The sequence below is a fragment of the Branchiostoma floridae genome, chromosome 5 (genome assembly GCF_000003815.2).
Source record: "Branchiostoma floridae strain S238N-H82 chromosome 5, Bfl_VNyyK, whole genome shotgun sequence".
NCBI lineage: Eukaryota > Metazoa > Chordata > Leptocardii > Amphioxiformes > Branchiostomatidae > Branchiostoma > Branchiostoma floridae.
Genome location: NC_049983.1, coordinates 23,833,633 through 23,849,015, shown reverse-complemented (window position 1 = coordinate 23,849,015; position 15,383 = coordinate 23,833,633). Strand labels below are relative to the sequence as shown.

Here is a 15,383-nt window from a genome sequence, read left to right as displayed (position 1 = left end):
TAAGTTTACAGATGCTGCTCTCCAATTGTGTAACTACTAGTAATCAAATAACTTATGATTGAATTGCTGTTTAACAATCAGGGCAATTGGGGAAATTATTTGATAAAAATTTTAAATTAGTAGTTTGGTTTGTCCAGGTGTATGATGGCAGCGATATGCGAATACCACAAGATGTAAGTAACTTTAATTGGGACTGTATGATAATGGGCTGGTTGTTAGAGGAGAAAGGGCCAAGAAATAATGGCTGCCAATTCTATAGTAATGTGCATCAGTTTAGTGTTAAGCACTGTCTGAATCTTGCTTTAAAGGGACATAATGTAAAATTAAAGTCACTGTTTTCGGTCATTTCTCTACATATTGAGTTGAGTCTACCTTATTACAGTCTGCACAGCAATATTTACAACGTATGGATACGACTTTGTTGAGCCGTGAGGATGTCTTGAAATATGCGCACTTCCCTCCGCCGCTTGAGTTGTCCGCCATTTTATTCAACTCGCCGGCGAGCCAAAGTGCGCTTTAGAACGCGTTCGATGGTTCGCTCGAATCATTACTGAAGTTTGTTGAAAGTCCCGCTCCGCTCCGAGGATCTGCGACCGCAACGGTCGATTCGGAAATCTACGGTCGGCTTACTTCCGGTAGGCTACCCGGAAGTAAGTGAATTTGGTCGCGGCTTACTTTGACGTTGTTAATTAGCACTAGAAATGTGATAAAATGACGCAGATAAGTTAGAAATAAGTTGCAAATGTCAATCTGAATGGAGATTTTCAAGTTCAGAACATTTGAAATTTTGGCGCCATGTTTCTACATTATGTCCCTTTAAGTATTGTCAGGAACCCCTACATGTAAAATTATGCACCTCCATAAGTTTCAGTCTTTAGCACTTGGTGCAGCACCTTTTAGCTACAATAACCTGCTGCAGTAGCTTGTCGCAAGGCATCTAGGAATATCCGGTCAAGAGCGATGGTATTTGTGATAACCCTAACCCTCTTTTCAGACAGTGGACAGGGTTTTCCGCCCCATTTCCCTGTCTGGACATCTATCCGAAGGGTATGTAACCTGCTAATTCAATTGTTTTAGGACATTCTGTGAGGGATATCATATTGACAATTGTTTCAAATTGCAATATTTAAAAAAAATCTATTTTTGAGTAATATTTTTCAAAATATCACAAATACCATCGCTCTTGACCGGATATTCCTAGATGCCTTGCGACAAGCTACTGCAGCAGGTTATTGTAGCTAAAAGGTGCTGCACCAAGTGCTAAAGACTGAAACTTATGGGGGTGCATAATTTTGCAACCTGCTTTTTGTGTGAAAGTTCTGATTTTGCACTCACTATGGAAGGAATCTTGACTTTTGATCTGGAATCAGATTCTAATAAACTGTTTCAAAGACCTTAACTTTCAAGTTCATCTATGTGCAACTTGGTCATTATTGAAATAGTTAAACTGTTGCAGTAATTTCCAACACAAAAATTGGAATCACCCAAATTTTCGACTGAACAGCAACAGTTTTTGTCAAGGAATGAACATTAAAATCCACTGCTGTCATGACGTCACGTTATGCAGATACACAGTAGAACAATTGTGACTCAGCAAGCAGTGGATCAAAACTGAACACACCAAACTGAAACCAGAACAGTTGGCTGATCAGTATGCCTTAACTGCACCTATTTTGTATATGATGGGATTTTCTATAAACAGATATGGGCATATGACGAGGCCTGCGTCATATGCAGGAATTGTGGGCGAAAGACACAGTGGGTAAAACATAGCATCCTGCTGAAGCAACCACCTCTTCAAGCAGGCCGCCCGGCTATTATGATCAACTGGCGCAGGCAAAGTAGATGTGTTGAGCTTTTGAAATAGGTTGGTAGAGCAGGTATAACGGGTGTCTTGTTCATTGTACAAGTACAAGAGTCATGGTGCTTTTTAGGTGACGAAAAGGCTTACCTTCCTTCTTGAGAGCAGGTTTCCTTAGTGTGGAACGAAGGTCATCCGCATCTTTCTCATAATGCTGGCAAAAGGAAATGAACATTAGAAGAAAAGTAACTGATTTAGTCTATGACATTGGCATCTTAACTCCATAAGCATCATCTGGAGATTGCAGGTAACATGGGATAGCAACTAGACAGGAATATTTGATCAAATATAAGGAAAAGGACCAGGTCCTTTTAAATTTAATCTTAGTTTCATGATGAGAAGAGATACATTACACATTGAAGACTTAGTTGTTAAAGGAACACAGTGACAGTGAACTAAGTATGTACTAAGACTTCGTTCTTGATTTAAATTATACTTTAATTTCCTGAAGTATTCAAATGTTCCTTTAATGCAAATGTATATCACCCTATCTATGGCTGTGTTAACATCTGCTCCAGAACGAATCAGCAGCTCACAAGTCCCGTTGTGGTCCCGAGCAGCAGCTTTATGAAGGGGAGTGGCCTGGTCCTGTACAGGGAGGACAGACATGGTGTGTTAATGTTAATGATATAACATTGCCAATGCCCAACTTGATAACATGTATTCAGAGTTTATTGAGTTAATGTTGTTTTTGAGTCAACTGAACTGAACTTGAGTCAGTGTTATTCTTGCATGATGCATTGTTCTTGTGTAAACTTCAATGTAACATTACAGAAGACAATTACATCCATATATGAATCTAATAAGGTCCATTTCAAAATAAGTTAAACTATGTTTTATTGCATCCTACATCATAACATCAGCTCCAGAACAAATCAGCAGCTCAGTGTGCCCTCCAGCAGCAGCCAGATGCAGAGGTGAGGAGTGGTACTATTCATAGAAAAAATATATAATAAAGGTTAGTTGAAACAAATATAAATCACCTTATCTTTAGTCGTAACGTCAGCTCCAGAACGAATCAGGAGCTCACAAGTCCTGGTGTGGCCCCCAGCAGCAGCTTTATGGAGGGGAGTGGACTGGTCCTGTACAGGGAGGACGGACATGGTAAGTATAGTCACTTTAATGTCATAACATTGCCAATGCCCAACTTGATAACATGTATTCAGAGTTTATTGAGTTAATGAGTTTAGATTATCCAAAGGCATGTTGTTTTTGAGTCAGTGTTATTGTACATGATGCATTGTTCTTGTGTAGACTTCAATGTAACATTACAGAAGACAATTACATCCATATCTGAATCCAATAACTTAAAGGTCCATTTAAAAATAAGTTAACGCCACCCATGTTGGTTTATGTTGTATTTAGTTAGAATAACACCCCTATGTTATGTTGGTTCGGTCCTAGAGTTAGTCCGACCACCGACTCCTACTGTATCGCCATGTTGGAATAAAGCACCTCGATATAAGTTGCATCGTGTGCCCAAGAGTCGTTCCCTTATAGCGATCCTTGACCATACTGGCGTAAACTAAGTTTTATTGCATCCTGTGTCATAACATCAGCTCCAGAACAAATCAGTAGCTCTGTGTGCCCTCCAGCAGCAGCCAGATGCAAGGGTGAGGATTGGTACAAATCATAGAAAAAATATATGATAAAGGTTAGTTGAAACAAATATAAATCACCTTATCTTTGGTCGTAACGTCAGCTCCAGAACGAATCAGGAGCTCACAAGTCCTGGTGTGACCTCCAGCAGCAGCTTTATGCAGGGGAGTGGACTTGTCCTGTACAGAGAGGACAGACATGTTCAGTTATTATTAATAGTTATGTGACACAGATAGGTAATGAGTTTGAACATTTTTATCATAACGTTACAGTAAAGAAAAGTTACATATACAATATAGAGATTATGTCGGTTTTGATTGTTATATGATGCTATGTTCTTGTGTACTGTTAGATTTAAAGTTACTATAGAAGAAGATTACATACACTTGAGGTCTTGATAAGTCTACTTCAAACAAGTTTGTTTTACCTTATTCTGGACCATAACATCAGCTCCCAAACTGATCAGAAGCTCACAGGTCTCGGTGTCACCCCTTCCAGCCGAACGATGCAGGAGTGTGTCCTGGTCCTGTACAGGGAGGACGGACAGCATTAGTAGTTAGGTGTGTTATAGTACAACATAACATCAACAACGTCCAATTCATTTATTCACATATTCATGTTAAGCAAAATTAATGTACATCACCGTGTTTATGGTGAAGTTGAAGTCTGCTCCAGAACGAATCAGAAGCTCACAAGTCCGGTCGTGGCCCCCAGCAGCAGCTTTATGGAGGGGAGTGGACTTGTCCTGTACGGAGAGGACAGACATGTTCAGTAGTTATGTTAATGATATAACGTCACCAACGACCAACTTAATAACACGTATTCAGAGGTTATTGAGTTAATGAGTTTAGATTATCCATGTTGTTTTTGAGTCAGTGTTATTGTTACATGATGCATTCTTCCTGACGTGTGTAAACTTCAATGTAACATTACAGAAGACAATTACATCCATATATGAATCTAATAAGGTCCATTTCAAAATAAGTTAAACTATGTTTTATTGCATCCTGTGTCATAATATCTGCTCCAGAACAAATCAGCAGCTCAGTGTGCCCTCCAGCAGCAGCCAAATGCAGGGTGAGGACTGGTACTATTCATAGAAAAAATATATGATAAAGGTTAGTTGAAACAAACATAAACCTTATCTTTGGTCATAACGTCAGCCCCAGAGCGAATCAGAAGCTCACAAGTCCCGGTGTGGCCCCCAGCAGCAGCTTCATGGAGGGGAGTGGACTGGTAATGTACAGGGAGGATGGACATGGTAAGTTAAGTCATGTTAATGACATAACATTGCCAATGCCCAACTTGATAACATGTATTCAGAGTTCATTGAGTTAATGAGTTTAGATTATCCATGTTGTTTTTGAGTCAGTGTTATTGTTACATGATGCATTTTATTGTGTAAACTTCAATGTAACATTACAGAATATGACAATTACATCTGAATCTGAATCTAATAAAGTCCATTTAAGTTAAAGAATGTTTTATTCCATCCTGCGTCATAACATCAGCTCCAGAACAAATCAGTAGCTCAGTGTGCCCTCCAGCAGCAGCCAGATGCAAGGGTGAGGACTGGTACTATTCATAGAAAAAATGTATGATGAAGGTCAGTTGAAACAAATATAAATCACCTTATTTTTGGTCGTAACGTCAGCTCCAGAATGAATCAGAAGCTCACAGGTCCCGGTGTGGCCCCCAGCAGCAGCCAGATGCAAAGGTGTGGACTCCAGGCGCTGTACAGAGAAAAGTGATAAAGGTGGTCTGTGTAACACGAAATGTCTCTCCCTGTTCAGACTCATTCATGAAGAGGTCGACCTGGTGGTAATGGTGTTTGTATTGTTGTATTTTGTCAAAATTGTGTCATCACTGTAAAGAGAGGAAAAAATAGATATCACACAGTAAAGAATTTGTTTATTTGTTTATGCAAACGATCTCCATTTGTCAGTACAATGTAAATACAAAAGACCAGGTGCCGTTCAGTCGAAAATTTGGGGCGAGTCCAATTTTTGTGCTGGATATTACAGTTTAACTAGCTCAATAATGACTTCTACCAACACAGATGAACTTTCAAGATAAGTAAATTCAATGTATCGCTAGTCTTCCTTGGGTCATAAGACATAAACGTTACATAAAACAACACAGCACATTGAGACTATTTCCACCTTAACCAATTGTTTGCAATATGTAACCCATAACATTGGAGTGGCCTTTGGGTCTTGTAAAGACTCTTTTTACTTGATAACCATTATGTAAATAAAAAAAAACACTTCAGAATCTGTAATGCCTTTAGTGGTAAAATATGGAAGACTCATTCATGTAGCATATATCTACCACACTGACTTGATGTAATGGGTGACATCTACACAGGCGACTTGGTAAGTAAAAGTAAAACTGTTACAGTGAATTCACGGGGGAAGTTTGTACAACTGAAACTCTCAATTTGAAAATAGATCATTTTACTACTCTGTAATACAGTTGTGAACATTATAATAATAACCTTTATTGCAAATTCATGCCCGAGGGCTAATCGCATACAAAGTAAAAGCAGTAGTGGTATACATTATGATACTTAACAAAGAAGGTAAATGACAATCATAGATAAATCAAAAGGGAATAACGTCTAATCTAAATCTATTTCTACTTTAATAAGCTATTTGATGGGTTTGACTTCTTTTCCATATAATATGCTGTAGGAGATGAATTGTCTAACATTTTCATAAAGGGGTTGGACGACTTAAGCAAGAAGATTGATTTTTGTTGGTCGGTAAGGTGATAAAAGCTTGGAAAAGTTTTGCAGATTTTAAGAAAAAGTTTGTTTCTTTCGGAAATGTAATGTGAACATTGACAAATGAAATGTAGTTCATCTTCCACTGCTTTCCCTGAACAGTATTTACATGTGATTATTGTTCTCTCGTTAACGGGCAGTTTTTTTGTACCTGCCCCTCTCTATTTCTTGTGAATGAGCACTTATCCTTATTCTACATAAAGCGGATATGTGTGTGCCAGGGGGAAGTCACGGAGCAGGGTACAAGACTCTCATACAAAAGAAACTCAGTGACAAAATGCCTTTTTACAAGTCATTTACACCTGCTTCAGAACAATAGCGTCAAGGTTATCTCTGAATGAGACTTGTCTGTAGGAAGGGATCATTAGTACATGACTATTAAGTTGTGAGTGTTGTGACAGGGGTACCATGGGCACCATTGTCCAGGTACAGGACAGGAAAAATGAGAGCTGGGTTATACATTTTTGTAGCTACTTACATAGTCCCTCGCCTCCAGATCAGCCCCATTTTTTATCAGAAGCTCTGCTACCTCAGTCCGCCCGTACTTACTGGCCACATGCAGGGATGTCTGGTCAAGCTGGATAGAACAAAAGTTGGGACAGTAACCGGTTACAAAATGACGGTCCACAGACAAACAAAATTATGATAGGATGCTAAGAATAAGGGCCAACGTGCAACCAAATCAATAGACGAAATGTGACGGATTATCATTTTAAAACTTAGTTAGAGATAACTATGTTTGTTGGAAGGGACAATAAGTAGATACTTGTAACTAATAACGTTGAGAGTGTTATGACAGGGGTACCATGGGCACCATTGTCCAGGTACAGGTCGGTAGAAAGGAGGGCAGGGTTATAGCTACTTACCATGTCCCTTGCCTCCAGGCTAGCCCCATTTTTTATCAGAAGCTCTGATACCTCAGTCTGCCCGTACTCGCTGGCCACATGCAGGGATGTCCGGTCAATCTGGATAGAACAACAGTTTGGACAGTAACTGAATACAACATGACTGCCAAGAGACAAGTATACTGTCATAAAATGCTATGAAAAAGCGCAAACGTGGACTGAAATGAATACAAATATAATTTTTTTATCACTTCAAATGTTATAGATCATATCAAAAGTATTTCTAATTATTGGTTTGATAAAATAAGGTTGATGACAGAGAGTACTTTAGAATCAAAAAGAAATATCTTTGATCAACTATTTGTTTTCTTCTGTGTAAAATTTTAAGTGTGGCCCTTTGAAGCATGCAGCAGAGGTTAGCGCATGGGGAGTGCGAAAAGAACATATGATAAACAGGTTCTAAATCTTCTGCACCAACCGCTGCTTGCATACATTGTAGATGATAGTAAATCATGGAATAGTCATTCATGTAGCCTTAGTATTACGTTTACTATATAGCAACATGTGACATGGATGACATTCACATTCAAGACTGACCATTGTCCAGGTACAGGTCGGTAGAAAGGAGGGCAGGGTTATAGCTACTTACTCCATTCCTCGCCTCCAGGTCAGCCCCATTTTTTATCAAAAGCTCTGCTACCTCAGTCTGCCCGTACACACTGGCCACATGCAGGGATGTCTGGTCATGCTGGATAGAACAACAGTTGGGACAGTAACCGATTACAACATGACTGCCAAGAGACAAGTATACTGTCAGAAAATGCTATGAAAAAGCGCAAACGTGGACTGAAATGAATACAAATATAATTTTTTTATCACTTCAAATGTTATAGATCATATCAAAAGTATTTCTAATTATTGGTTTGATAAAATAAGGTTGATGACAGAGAGTACTTTAGAATCAAAAAGAAATATCTTTGATCAACTATTTGTTTTCTTCTGTGTAAAATTTTAAGTGTGGCCCTTTGAAGCAAGCAGCAGAGGTTAGCGCATGGGGAGTGCGAAAAGAACATATGATAAACAGGTTCTAAATCTTCTGCACCAACCGCTGCTTGCATACATTGTAGATGATAGTAAATCATGGAATAGTCATTCATGTAGCCTAAGTTAGTATTACGTTTACTATGTTGCAACACTGACTCGGATGACATCCACATGCACGACTGGCTAGTAGGTGAAAGTCAAAAACCGCAGGTTCATGTCTGAAGAAAGTGTGTCCATTTTTAACATTTGAAACAGGTGCTTTTACTATTATTCTGCAATATAGCGACGTTTGGGAATGATTATGCACATTTTGCACATTCAAGTAGTAAATCTATGTGTGTTGGTTGGGAAGCCACAGAAGGAATATTTATTAATTTATTTACAGAATATGAAAAAAAACTCAGAGACAAAATGCCTTTATATACAAGTTATTTAAACTTACCTTACTCCAGAACAATAGCGTCAATCTATCTCTGAATGAGACTTTTTTCTTGGAAGGGATCATTTAGTAGATGACTATTAATGTTGTGAGTGTTATGACAGGGGTACCAGGGGCACCATTGTCCAGGTACAGGACAGGAGAAATGAGAGCAGGGTTATAGCTACTTACCCTGTCCCTCGCCTCCAGATCAGCCCCGTTTTTTATCAGAAGCTCTGCTACCTCAGTCTGCCCGTACTGGCTGGCCACATGCAGGGATGTCTGGTCACGCTGGATAGAACAGCAGTTGGGACAGTAACCGGTTACAACATGACTGTACAAAGACAAACGATAGGATGCTAAGAATAAGGGCCAGCGTGCAACCAAATCAATAGACGAAATGTGACGGATTATCATTTTAAAACTTAGAGATAACTTTTAATTAATAAAGCGTTTTTGAATAATGGTTCATTCACACCTTTCTTTTTGTGAATGAGGAGGGCATATTTTGTGGTAGCAATACCAACTTTTAAGGTATTTAAGTAAGCTAAGTCCATCATTGTGACAAGTTTAACCCCGCTGTAAAAGTCATACCTGAATGCTATGAGTGTGTAAAATGTTATGTGAATATCAGTGGCATTGTGTCATGTCACATTCACTTTCACATTGATCTTGAATTCCTTACACCTTGATGGTGTTTTGAGATAAATTATGTGTCAGGCACGGTAAATCTCATCTTTGGGTATGTCTGAAATAATTTCTGCTTTGTTGACATTAAATTTCTGCATAGAGATGCTCTCACTCTAAATCATATTATAATAATCTTACAAGTCTGCAGTTTCCTGTCAGAATTACATAATTATTTATTACACGCAGACCTCCTGGCAAAAAGGCCGGAAGGAATAACGTAGTACTACGCAAAATCACTACGATTGTCGGCCACTGTCCCCGGCCCTCCCCAACATTTACATGCAAATCAGGTCTGGAGATGCAACAATGTGTAGACCGTATCGCACAGCTGCGTCCAATCCAAATCGATCAACAAGTGAAGTCATCAAGTCAACAAAGACACATGCCTCGAATACTTCAAAATCTGTCAAATGCTAGATTGCTAGTGAATAAGATTGATGAATTTGAAGAAGTTTTGACCACCTCATCTATTGAGATCACAGTTTATAGTCAAGTCAAGTCAAGTTTATTGCACAACGATTGTAACAGGTACAATGTATGGCAAACTTCAAACTATCTACAACAGTATACAACAGTATACTAATCTAACATAACAGAAAAAATATTGCGGCATAGTGTATTTCACATTGTTAGAACATTTAGTCTACTTCTCTTTTGCATAGCATTATATATATATTGGCCTAGGTGGACAGATATGGAGTCGGGACATGATAAAGGTACATTGAATATTTCTCTGTTTGTTTTAGGTAATGTTGTTCTGTTGTTACATATGGTCAATAATTTTTTCATTTCTTCATTATAATAAGGGCATATCATCAGGAAATGATATTCATCTTCAATACTGTCTTTGCATATGGAACACATTCTCTTTTCAGCTGGTACATTTTTGTGACGACTCTTTTCAATTTCTAAACAATGTGCTTCAATCCTTAGTTTTGTTATGCTATTAGTGAATGACCTGTTTTGAATTGATAAAAGATAGTTTTCTAGAGCGAAGGTTGTCTTAATTTTCGAATATGTTGCTAGTTAATAAAGTTTCTTATCTTTTGCCTCCAGTTCGAAAGAAATGTGTCCTTTAGGCGTTCCTTGAACATGTTTCCAAAATATTTGGCATCGACTTTAGGGTTTAGCCAAATATTTTGGAAACCGTGCCTGCATAGTATATCTTGTACATGTGTGATCCATTCATGTTCTTGTATAACAGCAGTGTCGTATGCTTTTTCAACAATTCTATCATCAGACATATTGTGTAACATACTCTGTGACCTCATTATGGTTTATGTCGGTTGTGATGTTTTCTGTGGTGTATGACTCGGTGTTTATATCGCATACAGAACACATCACATCACTCACTCACTCACTCACTCACTCTCACTCACTCAGGTCCGCATGCTCCGGGATGGAGCGTAGCGCCTGCACACATGGATCTCCACGTAGGTCTGTTGAGGGCCAGCACCCAGGCGGTGGTAAGGTTGAGGCCGGCAGCCCTCAGGTCGTCCCTCAGTTGTTCTTGCCAGGTATGCCTGGGACGGCCCCTGGGGCGGGACCAATTGGGTGGGGGCGGTTCCCTCAGAAGGGCAGCTGTTTCCAGAGGTGGCTCCGTCCTGGCAATGTGACCAAACAGCCGAAGACGGGCCTGACGCACCTTGTTGGACAGTTGGGGTTGACTGGTGGTCTCACGCAGGGTGGCATTGGATACGTAGTCGTGCCACCTGATTCCCAGGATTCTCCTTTGGCACTTAGTATCAAAGGCGTCGAGTCGACGTTCCTGGGCAGCAGTGAGAGTCCAAGTCTCTGCCCCACTACTCACTCACTCAGCTTATACCAAAAACTTACTTAAAAGCTAACATACCTAGCACTGTCAAATTTAAAACACAGTCCTGTAAGCATTATCAGCGAAATCAGCGTCTCAATCGAACGACACCAAATGAAAACAACAACACAGCTTCACAATGGATATCTCAGACACACACCAAAAAGTGGGTCAATGACAGCTGTGGACATACCATAACCCCATATCTGCTTGGAGATAAGCAATTGCTAAACCCCATCGTCTATAGACCAGCTGTTCCACAATGCCAGGGAAATAGGGGTGATTTCTCAAATTATTACATCGATAATGAAAAGAGCTACCGGGAAAAAAAAAATCCCAAGGATCAAACACGTTCTAACCATAAAATGCATATGACTATCAACCGCGCAAAATGTTAACAGTATGCTATGTCAAACCAACCTCAATATTGGAAACGCAAAGCCCGAACGAGATGGCATATTGCGACGAGGACAACATCTGCTTGACGGTATCAAATTACTACAAGGCTTAAGGCGCAATCATAAGGAGGACCTAAACCACTAAACCAGATGGCGTAGGGGTGAAAACTGAAATTATTACATCCATAATAAAAACAGCTATGGCGAAAAAAAAATAACGTGCATCATTTCCCAACCGAGTACAGACGACATGCCAACCCACATGCGATTGCGGCATACAGAACATAGAGATATAGGTGCGAACACTCAACGCACAAAGTGATTACAATACTCTGTTACTGGAGGTTACCCTCCAGTGTCACAGAGTAATGAGTTGTGTCTGGGTGTCTATATACAGTGGAAACATACCTAGCTCGCCCAATACAGCAGCATTGACAGAACTTCTAGGAACACTAATCAATATCTTACAGTAGTTAAGCAGTACGTGTTCTAGATTGGGAATACAGTAGTAACCAAGACCTGGTTCACTCCCTGCCTCCCGAATTCAGCTACAGATGTGCAAAACTTTAACACGTTCTCTAAATGTCGACCTGACAAATGTGGAGGAGGTGTAGCAGTGTACACCAAAGCAACCATTTCGGCTAAGGCCCTGGACATAGTACTTGTTCCATCGGACTTGGAATGTGTGTGGGTGCACCTGCGCCCTCACTGGCTTCCACGGGAGGTATCGTCCATTGCCCTGTGTGGTGTGTATAACCCCCCAGCTTCATGTAACGAAACTGCATTGCTGGGCCACCTGCAAGAGTCTGTATCTGTATCTGTATCTATATAGCCGGTATAACCGCCCTTCGGCGTAACACACCAGCTTCGCAGGCACGCGGCGCGCAAGCAGCTGGTTACATTACACTGAACGATCCGTCACACCTAACTTTTGCACATCTATCTGCAAGCATTCTTTAAAACTATCCAGAGAAGATGCCCCTACTGTGCTTGGTGATAACAAATTCCACTCTACGATAATTCTCTGAAAATAAAAATTTTTGAACACATCAATCCTAGCTTCATTTGGTAACTCTGGTACTTGAAGTCATGACTGTTTCTTGTTCTTTTTTGAGCTGGTAACTTATCAGTCGGTACGTCCACCAGCTTATTCGTCATTTTGTACATCATGCAAAATCTGGACATTTTCCTTCTGTCTTCAAATGATGTCCACTGCAGATCTGTTTTCATTTTGGTAACACTAGCATCCCTGTTGTAGTTGTTTGTGCAGAATCTGGCAGCTTGGTTCTGTAACCTTTCAAGTTTATCTTTTCTAGTGTGGGTTTTCCCCTGCTTTGATCTAAGTGGAGTGGATGTGGACGTTGGTGTGTCACCTGGAAAACTTGTGCTGGAGTTCAGCGTATCAATTGAATTTACCGAATGAAAGCTGTCATCAATGATGTCGAACATGCCTGATGCAAAGTTTGGTACGCCGCAGTCACAGCATATCCATGAGTATGATCGGTGGGTTTCTAATAACAGTGTATACCTGAGAGCAAAGCTCAATACAGTCCTTATGATACCACGCATCGCAGTCATCACAACAAATAGCAGCATGCTTATTCTGTACTGCTTTGTTACAGCTCCCAGAGGGACGTTTAGGTGGTCTAGGCCCTGGGTTGATCTCAACACCTCCACTTAGGAGCAAGACGTGCTGAAGAACTCCTACCCGGACATCGGTCTGCTCGTGATGGGCGATCTGAATCACCTCGACACCAGTACTCCCTGTCTCGACCACACTTTACTACAAGTTGTACAGACTCCTACTCGTGGTAATGCGGTGCTTGACCAGATCCTTACAAACCTTGGTAAATTCTACAAGTCTCCTACTATAGTGCCCCCTGTGGGATGAAATGACCATAACTGCGTGTCATACAGAGTGACGAACAGAGACAACCGATCAATAGTTGCCGTAAGAAAGTAGTCGGGCCGATGTGCGACTCGGACATCCGAGCCTTCGGCTCCTAGATTACCACCCACTCCTGGGATGAGGTTCGAATTCTGCAGCAGCATCAGACGCAGAAGCCAAGTGTACAGCTTTCTATACAACACTCAGTGATGCCATTGACATGTTCTTCCCAACCAAGGTTGTACGTTTGCATGTGAAGGACAAACCATGGATCACCCCACACCTTAAATCCCTTATCTCCGATCGCCAGAGAGCGCCACAGTTGTAAGTAGGACCATCAGTATTGGAAGAAGTTCAGTTTGCTAGAGTTCTCGGCATAATCATGCAAGCCGATCTCAAGTGGTCCGCTATAGTCAGTAAGGCCAACCGTAGGCTATACCTAGTACGTGTCCTAAAGAAACATGGACTTGGTGACAATGACTTAACCCTTGTTTTCTGTGGGTTTGTAAGACCTTTGTTAGAGTATGCTTGCCCAGTGTGGCATCCAGGCCTCACTGCTATCCAGGCCTCACTGCTCTCCAGTCTAAGTGCATTGAATCTGTACAAAAGAGGGCGTACAGAATAACTCTTAAGGTAGGCGCTATGCTGGCTACGACAGAGCCTTAGAACAGCTGTCATTTACTTCCCTGTACCTGAGACGTCGTAGTCTTTGTTTGAAATTTGCCCTGTCTGTGTCTAAGTTTCCACTATTCTCTGGCTGGTTCCCCCCGAAACGGGGAAGTGTTCATGGGAGAGAACTACGTACAAAGGACAACTACACACAGTTTAAATGCAAATCATCCCAATTCAAAAATAGCACACTACCTTTTATTGTATCATTGTTGAATGAATCTTAATGAAGTTTTTAACAAATGTGATATGTATCATACACCAATTCAGCCTTGTATGGCTGCAGTATGTACAGTACATGTATATACGCACTTGTTTGGCCCTAATAAACCAGTCATTCATTCATTCACTGCTGAATATAGTTGGCAGTTTGGCTCAAATTACTGTTTTTTTTGTAACAAATTAAAGGTACATTCTTTCAGCAGCTGACATATCATCAAGCCAGGCTATCAATGGTCATTATCGAGAACAGCATGCACCACAATATATTGTGCAGATAAAAAAGCCAAAATAACTTCTTGCTGCTAGTTACGTTTCATTCCATCAAAATGTTAATCACATAAATCAATATTGATATTTCAGAACTCCCACCTTTAGTTTGATCAATGAAAATCAGCATCCTTACCCATAGCCAGAGTCTCTTGGCATTAACGTCCACCCCAGTCTCCAGTCCCCTCCTCACAGTCTGCACATCACCTTTCTGCACAGCCGTGAAGAACGTGACCAGGTCCATCTCTGGGGGCAACACAGAATGGACAACATGTGAATCAAAGGGTGTCTTGTTTGCTTTTTAAAAAAAAACAGATCTAGATTAGTAAAATATACTTGAAAAAAATTGCTACTGACAATGTTGTTAGTAACAGTTACTGATGCCACTGTGTAATTGTGTAACTCCAGAAAATGAGACGATCAAACTGTTGCTAGACACGTGTACGACTCCAAATCTGACCTCCTTTAAGAGACTCTTGAAATAAAAGAAATGACCAAAAATGAACAGACATGTATATATGGACTTATTGATTTTGCACATTTCTAAAAAGCCAACATAGTGGAAATCAAAGGAAGAAAACGTGCAGGAGGGGGAGAAAAAAAGCTATGTGGCTTGTACAAGCTCTTCTCATCAAGATTTACAAATCAAAATAGAATTCAACAACTCATAAAGTTAAATAAAGATTGAATAGATATGAAAATTATTAAACAATAATGCGACCCAGTGCAGAATACCAATTAACAAAATGACAACTTAGGAACGAAATAACAATACTTCAATGATTGATAACTAAGCAAATATCGCTAGAGAAACCGGAGCTTTTGTAAATTACTAGTGGTGGAGCGATGTTTTTGTACTATGTATATCATGTAATGATATATGT

General features: G+C 40.2%; 1 protein-coding gene across 1 annotated transcript in view; it reads right to left on the bottom strand.

The window, feature by feature from the left end:
• LOC118416325 (death-associated protein kinase dapk-1-like) overlaps positions 1 to 15,383 on the bottom strand; it is a 75,595-nt gene that overhangs the window by 37,888 nt on the left and 22,324 nt on the right. The gene's annotated exons all lie outside the window — the stretch shown is intronic.